This window comes from Ahaetulla prasina, chromosome 2 (genome assembly GCF_028640845.1).
Source record: "Ahaetulla prasina isolate Xishuangbanna chromosome 2, ASM2864084v1, whole genome shotgun sequence".
Taxonomy (NCBI): Eukaryota; Metazoa; Chordata; class Lepidosauria; order Squamata; family Colubridae; genus Ahaetulla; species Ahaetulla prasina.
This window is the reverse complement of record NC_080540.1, coordinates 14,652,332-14,668,920: the sequence shown is the minus strand read 5'-3', so window position 1 is coordinate 14,668,920 and position 16,589 is coordinate 14,652,332. Positions and strand designations below refer to the sequence as shown.

Here is a 16,589-nt window from a genome sequence, read left to right as displayed (position 1 = left end):
TAGGTCAGGAATGGTGTTTTTCTCTTGTTTATTTTATTTTTTTTTTTAGTAGGAAAGTCCTGTTGTACTTTACATTGCATTTCTTCTTTCATTTTGATCTACGTCTTTTCAGTAAAGGGTTAGGATTAGGGTTAAGTATGAAAGGAGAATCATGACTTTTCGTGACTCTCTTTTCATACTTTGCCTAAACAGTTCTTGTCAGTCTGCATAATGCCTAAGTATTATATATACAATGCCTAAGGAAATTATACTGGTTGTCCTTGACTTACAACAGTTCATTTAAGAGCCGTGGTGGCTCAGTGATTAGAATGCAGTACTGCCAGCTACTTCTGCTGAATGCTGGCTGCCTACAATTTGGCAGTTCGAATCTCACCAGGCTCAAGGTTGACTCAGCCTTCCATCCTTCCGAGGTCCCAGTCCCAATCTGAGGACCCAGATTGTTGGGGGACATATGCTGGCTCTGTAAACCTCTTAGAGAAGACTGTAAAAGCACCGTGAAGCAGTATATAAGTCTAACTGCTATTGCCGTTTAGCGACCACTCGAAATTAACAGCACTGAAAAAAGTGACATGACAATTTTTTTACACTTATGACTGTTGCAACACCCCTGTGGTCACATGATCAAAATTTAGACATTTGTCAATAGACCCCTATTTATGACAGTTGCAATGTCCCTGGATCATGTGATCATCTTTTGCAGCCTTCTCACATGAGCAAAGTCAGTGGGGAAGATGAATTCACTTAACAACCATGTTAGTAACTGAACAACTTCAGTGATTCACTTAACAATAACCTTGGCAAGAAAGGTCGTAAAATGAGGCAAAATTCGCTTAACAACTGTCTCAACAACAGGAGTCCATTTTGGTCATAAGTAGAGGACTACCTGAATAGAATATTTAAAGTAACACAGACATTTTCATCCTTTGGCTGAAAACGTCACGCATTCTATACACATTCTCGGCACTCTATATACAATGCCAACTTTTCGCACATTGCCGGTAACATCTTCCCAAGGAAATTCTGCCTCTGTTCCTTCCCCAACTTCATACTGTGCCCGTGTAGAATTTAATGGGGTGTCTGGCATTGACAATCGACCATCCTTCAAGAAGGAATGGTAGGAATGTCATAGGAATGCAGTCCATGATTCTTTTCAAATTTCCAGGTGAATAGAAGCTAGAAGCACGACTCTGTAGCTGTCAAGTCTCCCATAGCTGGGCACGACCAAGGAATTAAAAACGGTTCAGTAAAGTCTCTTTATTGTTTGGCGTAAATACAGAACCTTGGGAAAGGGTGTCAGGAATTTTCCAGCCTCGTTTATTATCAGTCTCTCTGAAGATGCTTTTCCCGCCACACTTCTCCTCACCTGGACTGAGTTCCCGATGATGAGATAAGGTTTCAGCTGACTCACCCCGTTGAAATCTTCCACTGCTTCACCGGCCTTTACACAAACCCTCACGGTGGTCTAGGGACTCCTGTCAGACTTTCTGTATGTTGTTTATTTATTTATTTATTTTATTTATTATTTAAATTTTTATACCGCCCTTCTCCCGAGGGACTCAGGGCGGTTTACAGCCAGATAAAATGACAGTACTATTACAAAATAAATACTATTAAAATACCACTAAAAAACTTATTCAAATTGGCCGCAATTAAAATTTAGCAAATAATAAAACCCATTAAAAACCCATTCAAAACCCATTTAAAACCCCTTAAAAACCCACGAATTTAAAAAACTAATCCAGTCCTGCGCAGATGAACAAATAAGTTTTAAGCTCGCGACGGAAGGTTCGGAGGTCCGGAAGTTGACGAAGTCCTGGGGGGAGTTCGTTCCAGAGGGCGGGAGCCCCCACAGAGAAGGCCCTTCCCCTGGGTGTCGCCAGGCGACACTGTCTCGCTGACGGCACCCTGAGGGGTCCCTCTCTGTGAGGCCGCGGGTCGGTGAGAGGTATCCGGTAGCAGTAGGCGGTCCCGTAAGTAACCCGGCCCTATGCCATGGGCGCTTTGAAGATGTTCACCAGAACCTTGAAGCGCACCGGAAGGCCACAGGCAGCCAGTGCAGTCTGCGCAGGATAGGTGTCACACGGGAGCCACGAGGGGCTCCCTCTATCACCCGCGCAGCTGCATTCTGGACTAACTGGAGCCTCCGGATGCTCTTCAAGGGGGGCCCCATGTAGAGGGGATTGCAGTAATCCAGGCGAGACGTCACGAGGCGTGGTGACCGTGCACAGGGCATCCCGGTCTAGAAAGGCGCAACTGGCGCGCAGGCGAACCTGGTAAAAAGCTCTCCTGGAGACGGCCGTCAAGTGATCTTCAAAAGACAGCCGTTCATCCAGGAGGACGCCCAAGTTGCGCACCCGTTCCATCGGGGCCAATGACTCGCCCCCGACAGTCAGCTGAGGACTCAGCTGACTGTACCGAGATGCCGGCATCCACAGCCACTCTGTCTTGGAGGGATTGAGCCTGAGCCTGTTTCTCCCCATCCAGACCCGTACGGCTTCCAAGCACCGGGACAACACTTCGATAGCTTCGTTGGGGTGGCCCGGTGTGGAAAAGTACAGCTGGGTGTCATCAGCGTACAGCTGGTACCTCACACCGAAGCCACTGATGATCTCACCCAGCGGCTTCATATAGATGTTGAACAGAAGGGGCGAGAGGATCGACCCCTGCGGCACCCCACAAGAGAGGTGTCTCGGAGCCGACCTCTGCCCCCCTGTCAACACCGTCTGCGACCGATCGGAGAGATAGGAGGAGAACCACCGATAAACGGTGCCTCCCACTCCCAATCCCTCCAGTCGTGGTGGGATGTAATGTTGTGGTCTGCCAGCAGCCCGCAGAAGTAGCAGCGGAGTCGGACAGTGAGGAGGCTGGGGAGGACCATGGGGATTTGGACAGGGGTGGGCTTCAAAAATTTTAGCACAGGATTTTCTGCCTGGTTGCTGTGTGGGCGTGGGCGTGGGCGTGGTGGGCGTGGTCTGGTTGGCCCCCTGCACCACGGCGGGGTGGGTGGGTGTTTTTGCCCTCCCCAGTCTCCAGAGGCTTTTTTCGAGCCTCCGGGAGGGCAAAAACTGCCTCCCCGGGCTCCAGAAGCCCTCTGGAGGTCATTTCCAGTCTTCCCAAACTTCCAGTAGGCCCGTTTTTTGCCCTCCCTGAGCCTATGCACATGCCCTGCACTTATGTGCATCCAAAACGGGCCGCATGGGGACTCCAGGTAGGGGAGGGGTGGATGGGGTGGGGCCAGCCAGGAGTGGGATTTGTGGGTTCTTCGAACTGCACAGAATCTTAGCTAGAGGCTCTCCCAAACCCCCAGCAGCCCACCCCAGCATTTGGACCTCAGAAGTTTCCTGAAACACCAAACAAACAAAAAAGGATGGCGGCCTTCCAGTAGATGAGCCTAACCTATCTTGAAGAAGATCTGAGATTGTTATTTTCTGTTTTTGAGGTACCTCAACACTGGCCACCGCCTTCTCTTTCAAGATGAGCTACACTTGCTGGTTCACAATTCATGCCTCGCTTTGCCCGTCAGATAAAAATGAATAGTGTTCCGCCTTTTTAGCTAAGCAGAAGAAACATTCGCTTCTCGCTTCATATTGCAGCAACAGCTGAAACAGCGGTGGTATTTCTTCTCCGAAAGTCCTGCCTTCTAGTTGCATCTAATGCAGGGGTCTCCAACCTTGGCAACTTTAAGGCTGGTGGGCTTCAACTCCCAGAATTCCCCAGCCAGCAAAGCTTAAACCAGGCTTAAAGTTGCCAAGGTTGAGACCCCTGATCTAATGTGTAAGAACTGTGGCGGACTAAATATAGATATGAGCCAGCAGTGTGCAGTAGCTGCTAAAAAAGCCAAAACAGTTCTGGGCTGCATAAACAGAGGGATAGAATCAAGATCACGTGAAGTGTTAGTGCCACTTTATAATGCCTTGGTAAGGCCACACTTGGAATATTGCATCCAGTTTTGGTCGCCACAATGTAAAAAAGATGTTGAGACTCTAGAAAGAGTGCAGAGAAGAGCAACAAAGATGATTAGGGGACTGGAGGCTAAAACATATGAAGAACGGTTGCAGGAACTTGATATGTCTAGTTTAATAAAAAGAAGGACTAGAGGAGACATGATAGCAGTGTTCCAATATCTCAGGGGCTGCCACAAAGAAGAGGGAGTCGGGCTGTTCTCCAAAGCACCTGTGGGTAGAACAAGAAGCAATGGGTGGAAACTGATCAAGGAAAGAAGCAACTTAGAACTAAGGAGAAATTTCCTGACAGTTAGAACAATTAATAAGTGGAACGACTTGCCTACAGAAGTTGTGAATGCTCCAACACTGGAAATTTTTAAGAAAATGTTGGATAACCATCTGACTGAGATGGTGTAGGGTTTCCTGCCTGGGCAGGGGGTTGGACTAGAAGGCCTCCGAGGTCCCTTCCAACTCTGTTGTTATATTATATTATATTATAAATCTAGTTTTTTAACTTGGATTCAGTGGGAACACCCACCCAGATGAATAAGCTCAGACACAGTAATTGGCAAGAAGGTTAGAGTCTGGGGTGGGCCAAATTTAGTAGTCTATTAAATTTAGTAATCTACCTAGCCAGCTAGAACAGGATAAGCAAGCACTATAATGATGGACCTCTTCCATTGGCAGAGAATTGGATTAAATGGCCTCGTCAGCCTTCCCAGGTAAGGCACGCCAGAAACAACCGGATGAGCTATTTGTTGCAAAGCTATGTTAACAGAATCTTGCAAGTCTCAAAATACATATCTCCCGCCCCTTCTCCTTTACAGTCTGAGAAGTTAGGGAGGGTCCCTTCTGAGCTTCTTTTTCTGTCAGCTTTGGAAGTCATATTAAGCCGGAAGCTTCCGTGCTGCCACTTTCTCATGTGTGGGAAAGTAGGAGGAGCGGATTTAGTAGAGTGGTTGTCTTTAGACATAATAAGCATTCTTCCTGTCAGTGAAGGTCAGGCTGATCCTGCATCTGGAGAAGGAGTGGTCGGAGTGCTGTCTCAAGATGGAACGGATGCATGTGATCGACTGAGGAGTGAGGGATGGTTTTGGGGGTTTTGGTTTACTGAGGAAAAACCCGGACTGCTCAGATTCAGGTTTTCCCAGATGTGCCAGTTTACCTATTCTAGTAAATACAACTTCGAAAAATGCTTGCTTCAGAGTTTTTACTTGGAGTTGGGGATTTTTCTGGAACACTGACATTCCCTGTCCATTATGCAGCTGCTGGCTATGCCCTCTCTTCTCTGACGGGTCTCTAGGCAGCATCTCTTCCTCCCGCCCCGTCTCCCAAGGCCTTTCTCATGCACCGTTACAGACCTTTAAAAATATCTTCCAACTCAATGATAATATTCACTTTGGCTTTCAATGTAAGATGCTAGTTTACTCAAATGAGCTCAGAGATGGCAGGAGGGAAAATGCCATGTGGGTTACGTCAGTCAGGAAGCTAGCTGAACCTTAAAATAATCATTGGACAACCCAGGAACGGCCTGGTTTTCTCCAGATACAACCGATTCCAGTGCCACCCCATGATCCAGTTGAATAAGGGCCATTCCAGCCCAATCTACGTTTGAGTAGTACATGGTCTACATCCAGGTTTGCAATGAACTCAGTTACAGAAGTAAACTCAGCTAAAGATTATTTTTGCCAGAGTGATAGGCTTCCAAAGTTATCACTTGCTGCTGTACTCATTAAAGTCGCTACTTTAATGGGAGCATCATTACTGAGAAAACCAGTAGGGGGTGATGAGTGTCCTTGCAATCACAGATGACACCTAGTGGCCTATCCCCAACCTAGTGGCCTACCAGTGACCAACCTGCCTGCCAGATATATTGAGCAACAGCTCCAGTCATTCCCAGGAGCTGCTGGCTTTTGTGGTGGCAATGCTTGGGGAGTATGTCTATGTGTTGAAATATTTTTTTTAACACTACTTTTTAAAAGTCTCCAGAAGCCACAACAGCAACAAGCCAAGCAGAAATACAGTGATCTGAGAATTATGTTATAATTGGCTAATGCAGATTTGGCATTGGTAATTCTCCCACCAATCAGGTGATGGTTAGCCAATGGTTTCTTCCTGTAGGGTGAATTATGTTTGTGCTGGGACATGCAGCTTGGTGAGTCCATGCGCCATGGTGGCGCATTTATTAGAATGCAGTACTGCAGACTAATTCTGTCCACTGTCAGCAGTTTGATTCTGACCGGCTCAACGTTGGCTCAGCTTCCACCTTTCCGAGGTGAGTAAAATGAGGATCCAGATTCTTGGGGGCAATATGCTGACTCTGTAAACCGCTTAGGTCTGTAAAGTACTATGAAGTGATATATAAGTCTTAAGTGCTATGGCTAAGTTGGGCTGGACTAGAAGACCTCCAAGGTCCCTTCCAGCTCTATTCTGATTCTGATTCTAAGTCCTGTTGCTATCTTTACATGTTTAGCTGGGATAATTTCTCAGCATCTCTGCATATGGGTTACTTCACTGAGTGTTTCATTCCATGTCAAAAACACAGTGGTTACATGTACAATTACAAGGGTGGAGGTGTTTATTTTTAAATGGAGATACAGGTGATCCTCAACTTACGACCAATCATTTAGTGACTGTTTGAGGTTACGATGGATACCCCCAAAAAGGACAACTTGGATTTGAAGCATCAATCACATCTCTCTACCCACCCCGGAGTCATGTGACCACATTTGGCCCATAGGAAGCTGCAAACAGCTGCTGCTTGTCGAGTGCCCAAAATGTGGTCACATAACACTGATTTATGATGTTTTTGCTGTTGCTTAAGAACCAGCATGTTTGCTTAACAACTGCCACTTCCACTTAATGACTGCTGCAAAAAAGATTGTAAAATTGAGTCTAGTTACATGGTGATCTGCTTTATGACCGTCATGACTTACGGCCAAATTGCACACTCAATTTTAGTCATAAGCCCAGGAATACCTGCATAATTGATGCCAGAGCCTGCAGCAAAAACTAAACAAGTGGCCAGAACGGCCTTTACACATCTGCGGGTTATGCTTTCCTGGACCAACAATCCCTACTCGCAGTCACTCATGCCCTAGTCACTTCCCGTCTTGACTATTGCAACGCGCTCTACATGGGGCTGCCCTTGAAGAGCATTCGGAAGCTCCAGTTGGTGCAAAATGCAGCAGCCAGCATGGTTCTGCGGGAACTGCATTGGTTGCCAATTTGCTTCCGGGTGCAATTCAAGGTTCTGGTTGCCACCTTTAAAGCCCTTCGTGGCTTGGGACCATGTTATCTGAGGGACCTTCTCTTGCCGGTCACATCTACCCAACTGACCAGAGTGGGAAGGCAAGGAATGCTGTAGGAGATACACCTGGTGGGACCCAGAAGAAGGGCCTTCTCCATGGTGGCTCCCTCTCTGGAACATCATCCCCTGAGAGATTAGAATGGTCCCCACTCCAATATTTTTCTGGAAGGCACTGAAGATTTGGTTCTGCCGGCGGGCCTGGGCAATCCAAAGCAGGATGGAGCCCATTAAATGGCTTGTGTAATCTGCTGTCGCCGGGATGGGGAAGGCCCCTTCCAGCTCTATTCTATTCTAAATATCAATACTGGTAAATATTGCTATGGTTACTGTTAAAAATCAGGGAAAACAATCTGGAACTAATCCAACCAGCCACAAAGGGTCTGTGAGTGTGTTGGGTGATCCTAAAGCTAAACAGGATCTGACATGAAATCTTGACTCACACACCTGGATCAATTCCCTTCTCGTTGGACAATATCTCAGCAACATTTGCAGTGCTTCCTGCTGGCTGGCTGGCTGGCTGGCTGGCTGGCTGGCTGGCTGGCTGGCTGGCTGGCTTCCCCACAAGAACAGAAGCCCATGATGTTCAGTGAGAAGGGTAAATGTCTTTTGTGTATTTCATATACTCCTTGGGAGTAAGAAGAAAGTAGGAGCAGGGGAGATGATGATTATTATTATTATTATTATTATTATTATTATTATTATTATTATTATTATTATTATTATTATTATTATTATTATTATTATTTATTTGATTTTTATACCACCCTTCTCCCGAAGGACTCAGGGCGGTGTACAGGCAAGATAAAACCAACAATACAATATACAGGTTAAAATACAATTTAAAAAACTTATTTAGATTAGCCTGAAAATTAAAATTTGCCATAAACTAAAAACCCCGTTTAAAAAATTAATAAAATTTAACATTAAAAAATGTTAGGCCCTTCCCCTGGGGGCCGCCAGCCGGCATTGTTTGGCGGACGGCACCCTGAGAAGTCCCTCTCTATGGGAGCGTACGGGTCGGTGGGAGGCATAGGGTAACAGCAGGCGGTCTCGTAAGTACCCGGGTCCTAAGCCATGGAGCGCTTTTTTTTTTATATATAAAGTTTTATTTTTACAATCATATCAAATAGTTCATCCAATGTACAGTTATATACAATTAGTCGGGCTTGCCCAGTCACCACCCCCCTTTTTAACACTCTTCCCTCTTCTACCTTCTTCTACTTTCCAAACCTTCCTCTCCTTCTCTTATCTACATCCTCTCCTCCCTCCACCCTACACCTTCCTTCTCCCTCTTCTACCCCTCTTCCTTCCTCTTCTCCTCTTTCCTACCTCCTACTCTCTCTTTTCTCCCTCCCCACCGTTCTAAAATGGTAACTGGGCAGACCCGACCCTGCATTAATTATATTTATACATCTTCAGTAATCCCTGTACATTAACCATCACTCCATCTCTGCCAAACCCCCCCCCCCAATTCCCCTCCCCCTTACCCCCCACCCCCCACCCCGACTTCCCAGAACAAAATGCAGGGTATCAAAACTAACAATCATAATCTAAAATAATTCCTAAATTATAATCTCTAGTCACACCACACTTAGTCACACTCTCAATTCCCCTCTCCTTCAAAAATATATCTAATACAAAATATTTCCTAAATTTACTCATATGCTATTCGATATTTTTTTATCTGATACTTATTTTGAATATAATCAATCCACATTTTCCATTCTAAAATATATTTTTCTAGTGTATAGTCTTTCAAGTAAGCGGAGATTTTTGCCATCTCTGCCAAATTTGATACTTTGAGTGTCCATTCTTCAATTGTAGGTAATTCTTCTTTCTTCCAATACTGAGCAATCAAAAGTCTTATGCTGTTATTAAGTTCAAAATCAATTTAGTCTCTATAGCTGTACAATCCATAATTATTCCTAGTAGAAAGAACTGCAGTAAACTTAATCTTCTTTTCAAAATATTCTGCATGATCCACCATACTTTAATCCAAAATGCTTTAACTTTTTTACAAGTCCACCATATATGGTAATAAGTGGCATCTTCACAATCGCATCTCCAACATTTAGCCTGTACATTAGGATACATACATGACAACTTTTTGGGGTCTAAATGCCATCTATAAAACATCTTTTAAAATTTTCTCTCATATTTTGCGCTTGTGTAAATTTAACATTCCTCACCCAAATTCTTTCCCAAGTTTCCAACATTATTGGTTGCTGAAAATTTTGTGCCCACTTAATCATACAATCCTTAACTAGTTCGGACTCTGAGTCTATTTCTACTAATACATTATACAACCTCTTAATATGCTGTTGGCCTTGATCTCTCATTTGTTTTAACAAATTATCCTCAGTTTGCTTAACACCTATTTTTTGATCTAATTTCCATCTAGCTTGTAATTGTCCATATTGGAACCATGTATAATTTTTCCCTTCTTCCCCCATCTTTTCTCTGGATTTTAATTGTAATTCCCCCTTTTCCATACAAAGAAGTTCTTTATAGGTAACTACCTCCATCTTTTGATATATATTTATATTTTCTATCATGTGTCTCGGATTGCCCATATTGCAATCTTTCCATCTAATTTATATTGATATTTCCTCCAAACCCTCAATAATGCATTTCTAATTATATTATTTTTAAATATTTTATCTACTTTCTTATCATATAATATATAGGCATGCCACCCATATAACAAACCATACCCTTCTATATTCAAAACTCTTTCCTCAGTTAAATTAATCCAATCAGTAATTAATGATAAAACAACTGCTTCATAATACAATTTCAAGTTAGGCATTTTAAGACCCCCCCTTTCCCTTGTATCCTGCATTATTTTTAATTTTATTCTTGGTTTTTTGCCCATCCATACAAAGTTATTAACCCCCTTTTGCCATTCCTGTAATTTGATATCATTCTTAAGCACGGTATCATTTGAAATAAAAATAAAAACCTGGGCAAAACATTCATTTTTATAGCCGCTATTCTTCCCAACAAGGATAGTTGTAACTTCTTCCAACTCTCCATTTCTTTCCATACCTTCTGCCACAATACCTCATAATTATTTTTATATAATTTAACGTTTGAAGCTGTAATATATATTCCTAAATATTTAACCTTTTTAACGATTTCAAAACCTGTAGTTCTTTCTAACTCTTCTTTTTGTTGTATATTCATATTTTTAGTTATCATCTTTGTCTTTTGCTGATTCACCTTAAATCCAGATACTTTACCATACTGACCAATTATATCTTTTAAACCAGTAGCTGAGTATGTTGGTTGAGATACAGTAACAACCAGGTCATCTGCGAAAGCTCTTAATCTGTAATCTTGATGTTTAACTCTAATTCCCTTTATTTGATCGGAGCTACGTATTTTATTCAAAAGAATTTCTAAAGTTAAAATAAAAGTAATGGAGACAGGGGACATCCCTGTCTCGTCCCTTTCCCAATTTTAAAAGTTTCTGTTAACCCACCATTTACTATTATTTGTGCTGTTTGCTTCTGATATATTGCCTTAATTGCGTGGATAAAATAATCCCCAAATTGCATTTTTTCTATTACTTTAATCAAAAACTGCCAGTCCAATCTATCAAAAGCTTATTCAGCATCCACAAAAATAAGCCGCTGAGATTTGGTTGTTTCTTTCCAAATATTCAAGTAAATTTACAATTTGCCTCACATTATATCTCATCTGCCTACCCTTAATAAATCCTGATTGATCATTATGAATTATTTGATTCATCACTGGCATTAATCTATTAGCAAGTATCTTGGCAAATATCTTATAATCAGTATTTAAAAGTGATATAGGCCTATAATTCTCTGCTTTAATACCATCTCGATCTTCCTTCGGTATTAGCGAAATAAAGGCTGTCCTCCATGAAGGGGGAACATCTCCTCCCATTTGAATTTTATTAAATAACTCTTTAAGTGGTTCAACCATCTCATTTTGTAAATTTTTTAATAAACAGCTGTTAAGCCATCTGTACCTGGTGCTTTACCAATTTTAAGTTGCTTAATTGCTAACAAAATTTCCTCTGAAGTAATTAATTGATTCAGTTCTTCTCTTTGATTTTCTGTAAGCTCACAAATATTTTGTTGTTGTAAATATCTTTCTATCTCTATATCATCAATCATATCCCTAGTATACAACTTACTATAATACTCTAGAAATGCTTTTTTAATCAAATTCTTTTGATAAACTTCCTTACCCTATATTCTATTTTATCAATCATTCGTGATTTCTGTTTTTTCCTTATTAAATAGGCAAGCCATCTTCCTGGCTTATTGGCATTATTAAACGTATCATGTTTTACATATTGTAAATTAATTGCTACTTGATCTGCCATCAACATGTTAAACTGACCTCTTAATATATTTATTGATTCTTTTATTTTACTATTTCCTGGGCTATTTATCAATAACTGTTCTTTCTTTTAATTTCCTCTTCCAATTCCTTTTTCTTTTTCTGCAATTTATTTTTGTATTTAATATTCATTTGTATAAGATTTCCTCTCATATAGGCCTTGCTAGCGTCCCAAATCATCTCTATAGATGTTTCTTTTTTCATATTCATAATAAAAAATTCCTTCATTTGCTTTTTACATTCATTTACATTTTGTTCATATTTAAACAAATTCTCATTCAACCTCCATGATCTCCTAGCCTCCTTTTCCCGATCAATTTCAATCCAAACCGGACTATGATCAGATAGAGTTCTTGAACAAATCTTAGTCTTCTTCACTCTAGAATACAAATCATTAGAAATCAAAATAAAATCAATCCTCGAAAATGATTGATGCCTGTCAGAAAAGAAGGTAAAATCCCTCTCTTCTGTATTATGTTCTCTCCAAATATCTCTTAATTCCAAGTCCTCCATTATTTCAAAAACCTTTGGTAATTTCGCCTACTTGACATCTTCCTTAAACTTTTTTATCTTTTGAGTATCCAACACACCATTCCAATCACCCATTAATATATATGATTTATAATCCCAAAACACTATTCTTTTATGTAAAACTTGAAAAATTTTCTTGTTGTTGATTCGAGCATAAACTCCTATTAATAATACCTTCTTTCCTCCAACAAAAGTTCAATAGCAATGTATCTTCCTTGCTTATCCACCTCAATTAATTTTGCTGATATATCCTTTTTATATATATAACTAAACCATTTTTTTTCCAAAGAGGAGGCAACAAAATGTACCCCAGTTTTGAGTTTATCAAATATTTCTGGTCTAAAGATCTAATATGTGTTTCTTGTAAACAGGTAATGTCATTTTTAAATTGTTTCAAATAATGAAATACTTTCCTTCTCTTCTGCGGTGAATTCAGGCCATTAACATTCCAAGATAATAGTTTAATTGCCATTATCGGCCAAAGGAAACTTTTGGAACACCAGCCGCAGATCACATTTTACTTTAGGCCTTGCTCCTCCCACTGTTTCCGTTGTAGTAGTTGCCAGTTGTTGTTGTGCCTTCATCTCTTGTTCCTTGCGTTTAGCAGCAGCTCTTGTCAGCCTTTGTTCTTTTGAATCTAAACCCGTCGTAGGTATTTCCAATACTTGTAATAAATCTTCTTCCATCACAATCTGTTCTTGTACCTGCTTCACTTCTCTTTCCTTCACTTCAACCTCCCTTCTTCTAGCTTCCAATGGGGGAAGACTTCCAACTTTTAATACCTCAACATAAAATTCTCTTGCTTTTCCAACTGTATTGAGATGGGATATTCCAACTGGTATAATAGTATACTATGCAGGGAAAGTACATCGCCATGGAGCGCTTTAAAGGTCGTAACCAACACCTTAAAGTGCACTCGGAAGGCCACAGGCAGCCAGTGCAGTCTGCGCAGGAGCGGTGTTACATGGGAGCTACGCGTAGCTCCCTCTATCACCCGCGCAGCTGCATTCTGGACTAACTGAAGCCTCCGAGTGCACTTCAAGGGGAGCCCCATGTAGAGACCATTACAGTAATCCAAGCGAGAAGTAACGAGCGCATGAGTGACTGTGCATAAGGCATCCCGATCAAGGAAGATGATGTTGGCGGAGGAGCAGCTGCACATTACAGCTATTCTTGTACCCCACGTCACTTTCCTGGAGGCTTAAGAATTATAAAGTAACCCTTAGTTTAGATTGAAATACTACCATGGACTGTGATTAAGGTGAGCTAATCAAACTCAAGCCATAATTACAAATCATAATTGTAGCACTCGCTTGACCATGATCCTTTTTCCAAGTGTCATGCCAAGCCATGCTACAATAGAATTTAGGATACCTATTGAGCTGTCTGTGAGACTCAATGTAGCTTGTCCAACAAACTAGCCAAAACAATGATTTAGCATTAACCATGAAAATAGCTACTGGCTTAAGGATGGGGGTTTCTATCAATTCAAGAGTCTCTTTCATAGATCTTAAAATGATGTGCATAAAAGCATTTGAGATCTCCTGGGGTCTAATGCAGTCAACTTCATCCAGAGGTCTGACCCTTTTCCCATTCCTATAAATTAGCAGAAAGCTAGTTATTTCATAGCCAATAGAACTTCTTGCTGAGTCCAAATGGTTTTGATTAGTCAGCTTTAAATATGTATATAATCTGAATAATTACAGTTATTATTTTTTGAATTGAGAAGTTTCTCCCTCTATTTTCGGCATCAAAATGTATAATTTGCATAATGATAGTCATTTTTTTGATGCAAATGTTTTAGTGTTTTCCATTCTTTTAAGTAAGTTCTACCTTCCTTGCTCGGCTTATTATATCTCTCAAAGTCTGCTGAGCTCATAGTCATAATTGCAAAAGGTCTTTTACCCCAAGCTGATGAAAACTTACTCAGGGCAAATAATGGTCTTATAAAGAACATAATAGAGTGGGAATTTGGGGTGGGCAGAATGTCTATGGAGTTCTGGAGTCTACAATTTTGGAGAACTATTTGGCCTCAGAGTAAGGTTAAAAGAGAAAGGAAAAAAACACTTTCTCTTTTAAAAAAATCATTTTATCACAAATCTTCGTTCTCCAAATTGGTAAAGGTTCCCCTCGCACATATGTGCTAGTCATTCCCAACTCTAGGGGGCAGTATTCATTTCCGTTTCAAAGCCGAAGAGCCAGTGCTGTCCAAAGATATCTCCGTGGTCATGTGGCTGGCATGACTAAATGCCAAAGACGCACAGAACGCTGTTACCTTCCCACGAAAGGTGGTTCCTATTTTTGTACTTGCATTTTTTACATGCTTTCGAACTGCTAGGTTGGCAGAAACTGGGACAAGTAACGGGAGCTCATCCCATTATGCGGTGCTAGGGATTTGAACCGCTGAACTGCCGACCTTTCGATTGACAAGTTCAGTGTCTTAGCCACTGAGCCACTGCATCCCTCATTTTCCAAATGGAAACCTTCAATTAAAAATGTTTAGGATGAAATATGTCTATTAATCCATCCTACTTATTCCTATTGTCATAATAACGTATTTGGACAGCAACTTTACTACTGTATTTGTTTTTGTATTTAACTCTGTGTTATTTGACAGCTTTCCTATATATAGTTCTAGGGTTCATTATGGTTTATCTAATTAAATGCATTTTCTGGAATCGTACAATGTATGGAAACCTGTACTAATCATTCTGGCTAGATTCAAGTGGATCTACCCCTATTGTGGGAACATGGCCTTTGTGTGGAAATTAAACTAGTTTGTTTATTTCCTGAGAATTAGTATTATACATGCAGGTCCATGTAAAGACTTTAGACAGTGTCACATCAAAGTTGCGGTTGTTAGAAATGAGTGTACTTGCATTTTTTTTTAAAAAATAGTCAAATAATCTTTGAAGAAGCTAATTCTGCCCTTCTTGAAAAGTTGGTTCCTTCTGCCATAGATACACAAAGGATCCATCTTGGAATAAGAAATTGAGATATTTGGAGGTTCTGCAGAACCATGGACAGCAACACAACAATTCAGACATTGCTCCAAAGGCTGTGGTTTTCTGTTCCTATATATAGTACAGGTAGTTCTCAACTTACAACAGTTCATTTAGTAACCGTTCAAAGTTACAACGGCACTAAAAAAAGGGACAAGGCCATTTTTCACACTTATGGCCATATGATTTACATTTGGACGCTTGACAATTGACTCACATTTATGACGGGTTTCAATGTCCCGGGGTCATGTGTTCACCTTTTGCAACCACCTAATACGCCAAGTCAATGGGAAAGACAGATTCACTGAGCAACCGTGTTTAACAACTTCAGTGATTCACTTAACAAATGTGGCAAAGAAAAGTCCTAAAATGGGACAAAACTAACCTAACAAATTTATCACTTAACAACCTACATTATGGGCTCAATTGTAATCATAAGTTGAAGTCTACCTGTAACATGTTGTTTGGTGTTAAGCTCTGGTTGAAACCCACGTTCTTCAGTGCTACTGAACTTCCTTAAAAGAGAATCATTGTAGAGCAGGGTGTTTTTTTTTCCTTCCCTTATTTGAAGAGCTGGACAAACCAAGCAATTTTCTATCCTAGGCAATCTGATCTGAGCACCGGTCTGTGCCAAAAGGAGGGCCTTCTTATGTCCACAGCTCAATGAAAAGTTAGCACCGACTAAATAGCAATCGATGGTGCATTTGTTTCCCCTCAAAATAAAACTAGACATGACGGAGGTGTGTGTCTATCCTCTTTGCTTTCTCTTATGGTGCAGCTTTTGGGAATGAAAGGATTGCAGTGCTACCTGATTGATCATGACTAGTGGTGGGATTCAGCCAGTTCGGGCTTGTTCGGGCGAACCGGTAGTTAAATTGCTGGCTGGCCCTTCCCCTCCCCTCCCCACCCTTTTCAGGAGTCCCCACGTGCACAATTTTGGCTCCCAAGTAAATGCAGGGAGGCCTACTAGGCCCAAAACGGGGCACAGAGTGGGCAGCGTGCCCCCACCCCCGCAGCCTGTTTTCACTCCCAGGAGGCTGCAGGAAGGTCTACTAGGCCCAAAATGGGGCACGGGGAGGGGCAGCGCATCCCACCATGGCCCGTTTTTGCTTCCAGGTGGGTGCAGGAGACCGAGAGCTACCTGTCACAACCCCTGGCCACGCCCACCATGGCCACACCCACCCAGATGGTCATTAGGGCAGAGAACTGGTTGTTAAATTATTTGAATCCCACCACTGATCATGACCATTGATTACTCAAAATTTAGTTGATATATGTTCAGATTATTGAATTTAGCAGCTGGAGCAGTGGGGTTTTGCAGTGAGCCAGAACCCAGAGTTGTGGTTGATTGGTTGAAAAGCAGTGGCTCCTGTGGGAGGCAATCTGCGCTGTGATTGGTTGTTATGGGTGTGGAGGGGGAGGTTC

General features: G+C 41.7%; 1 protein-coding gene across 1 annotated transcript in view; it reads left to right on the top strand.

Moving 5' to 3' along the window:
* LOC131190198 (regulator of G-protein signaling 2-like) overlaps window positions 1-1,846 on the top strand; it is a 60,926-nt gene extending 59,080 nt beyond the window's left edge. The window contains exon 9 of the transcript XR_009153257.1: window positions 4-1,846. The gene's annotated coding sequence lies outside the window, so the exon portion shown is untranslated. The remainder of the gene's footprint in view (window positions 1-3) is intronic.
* Window positions 1,847-16,589: the final 14,743 nt, after the last annotated feature.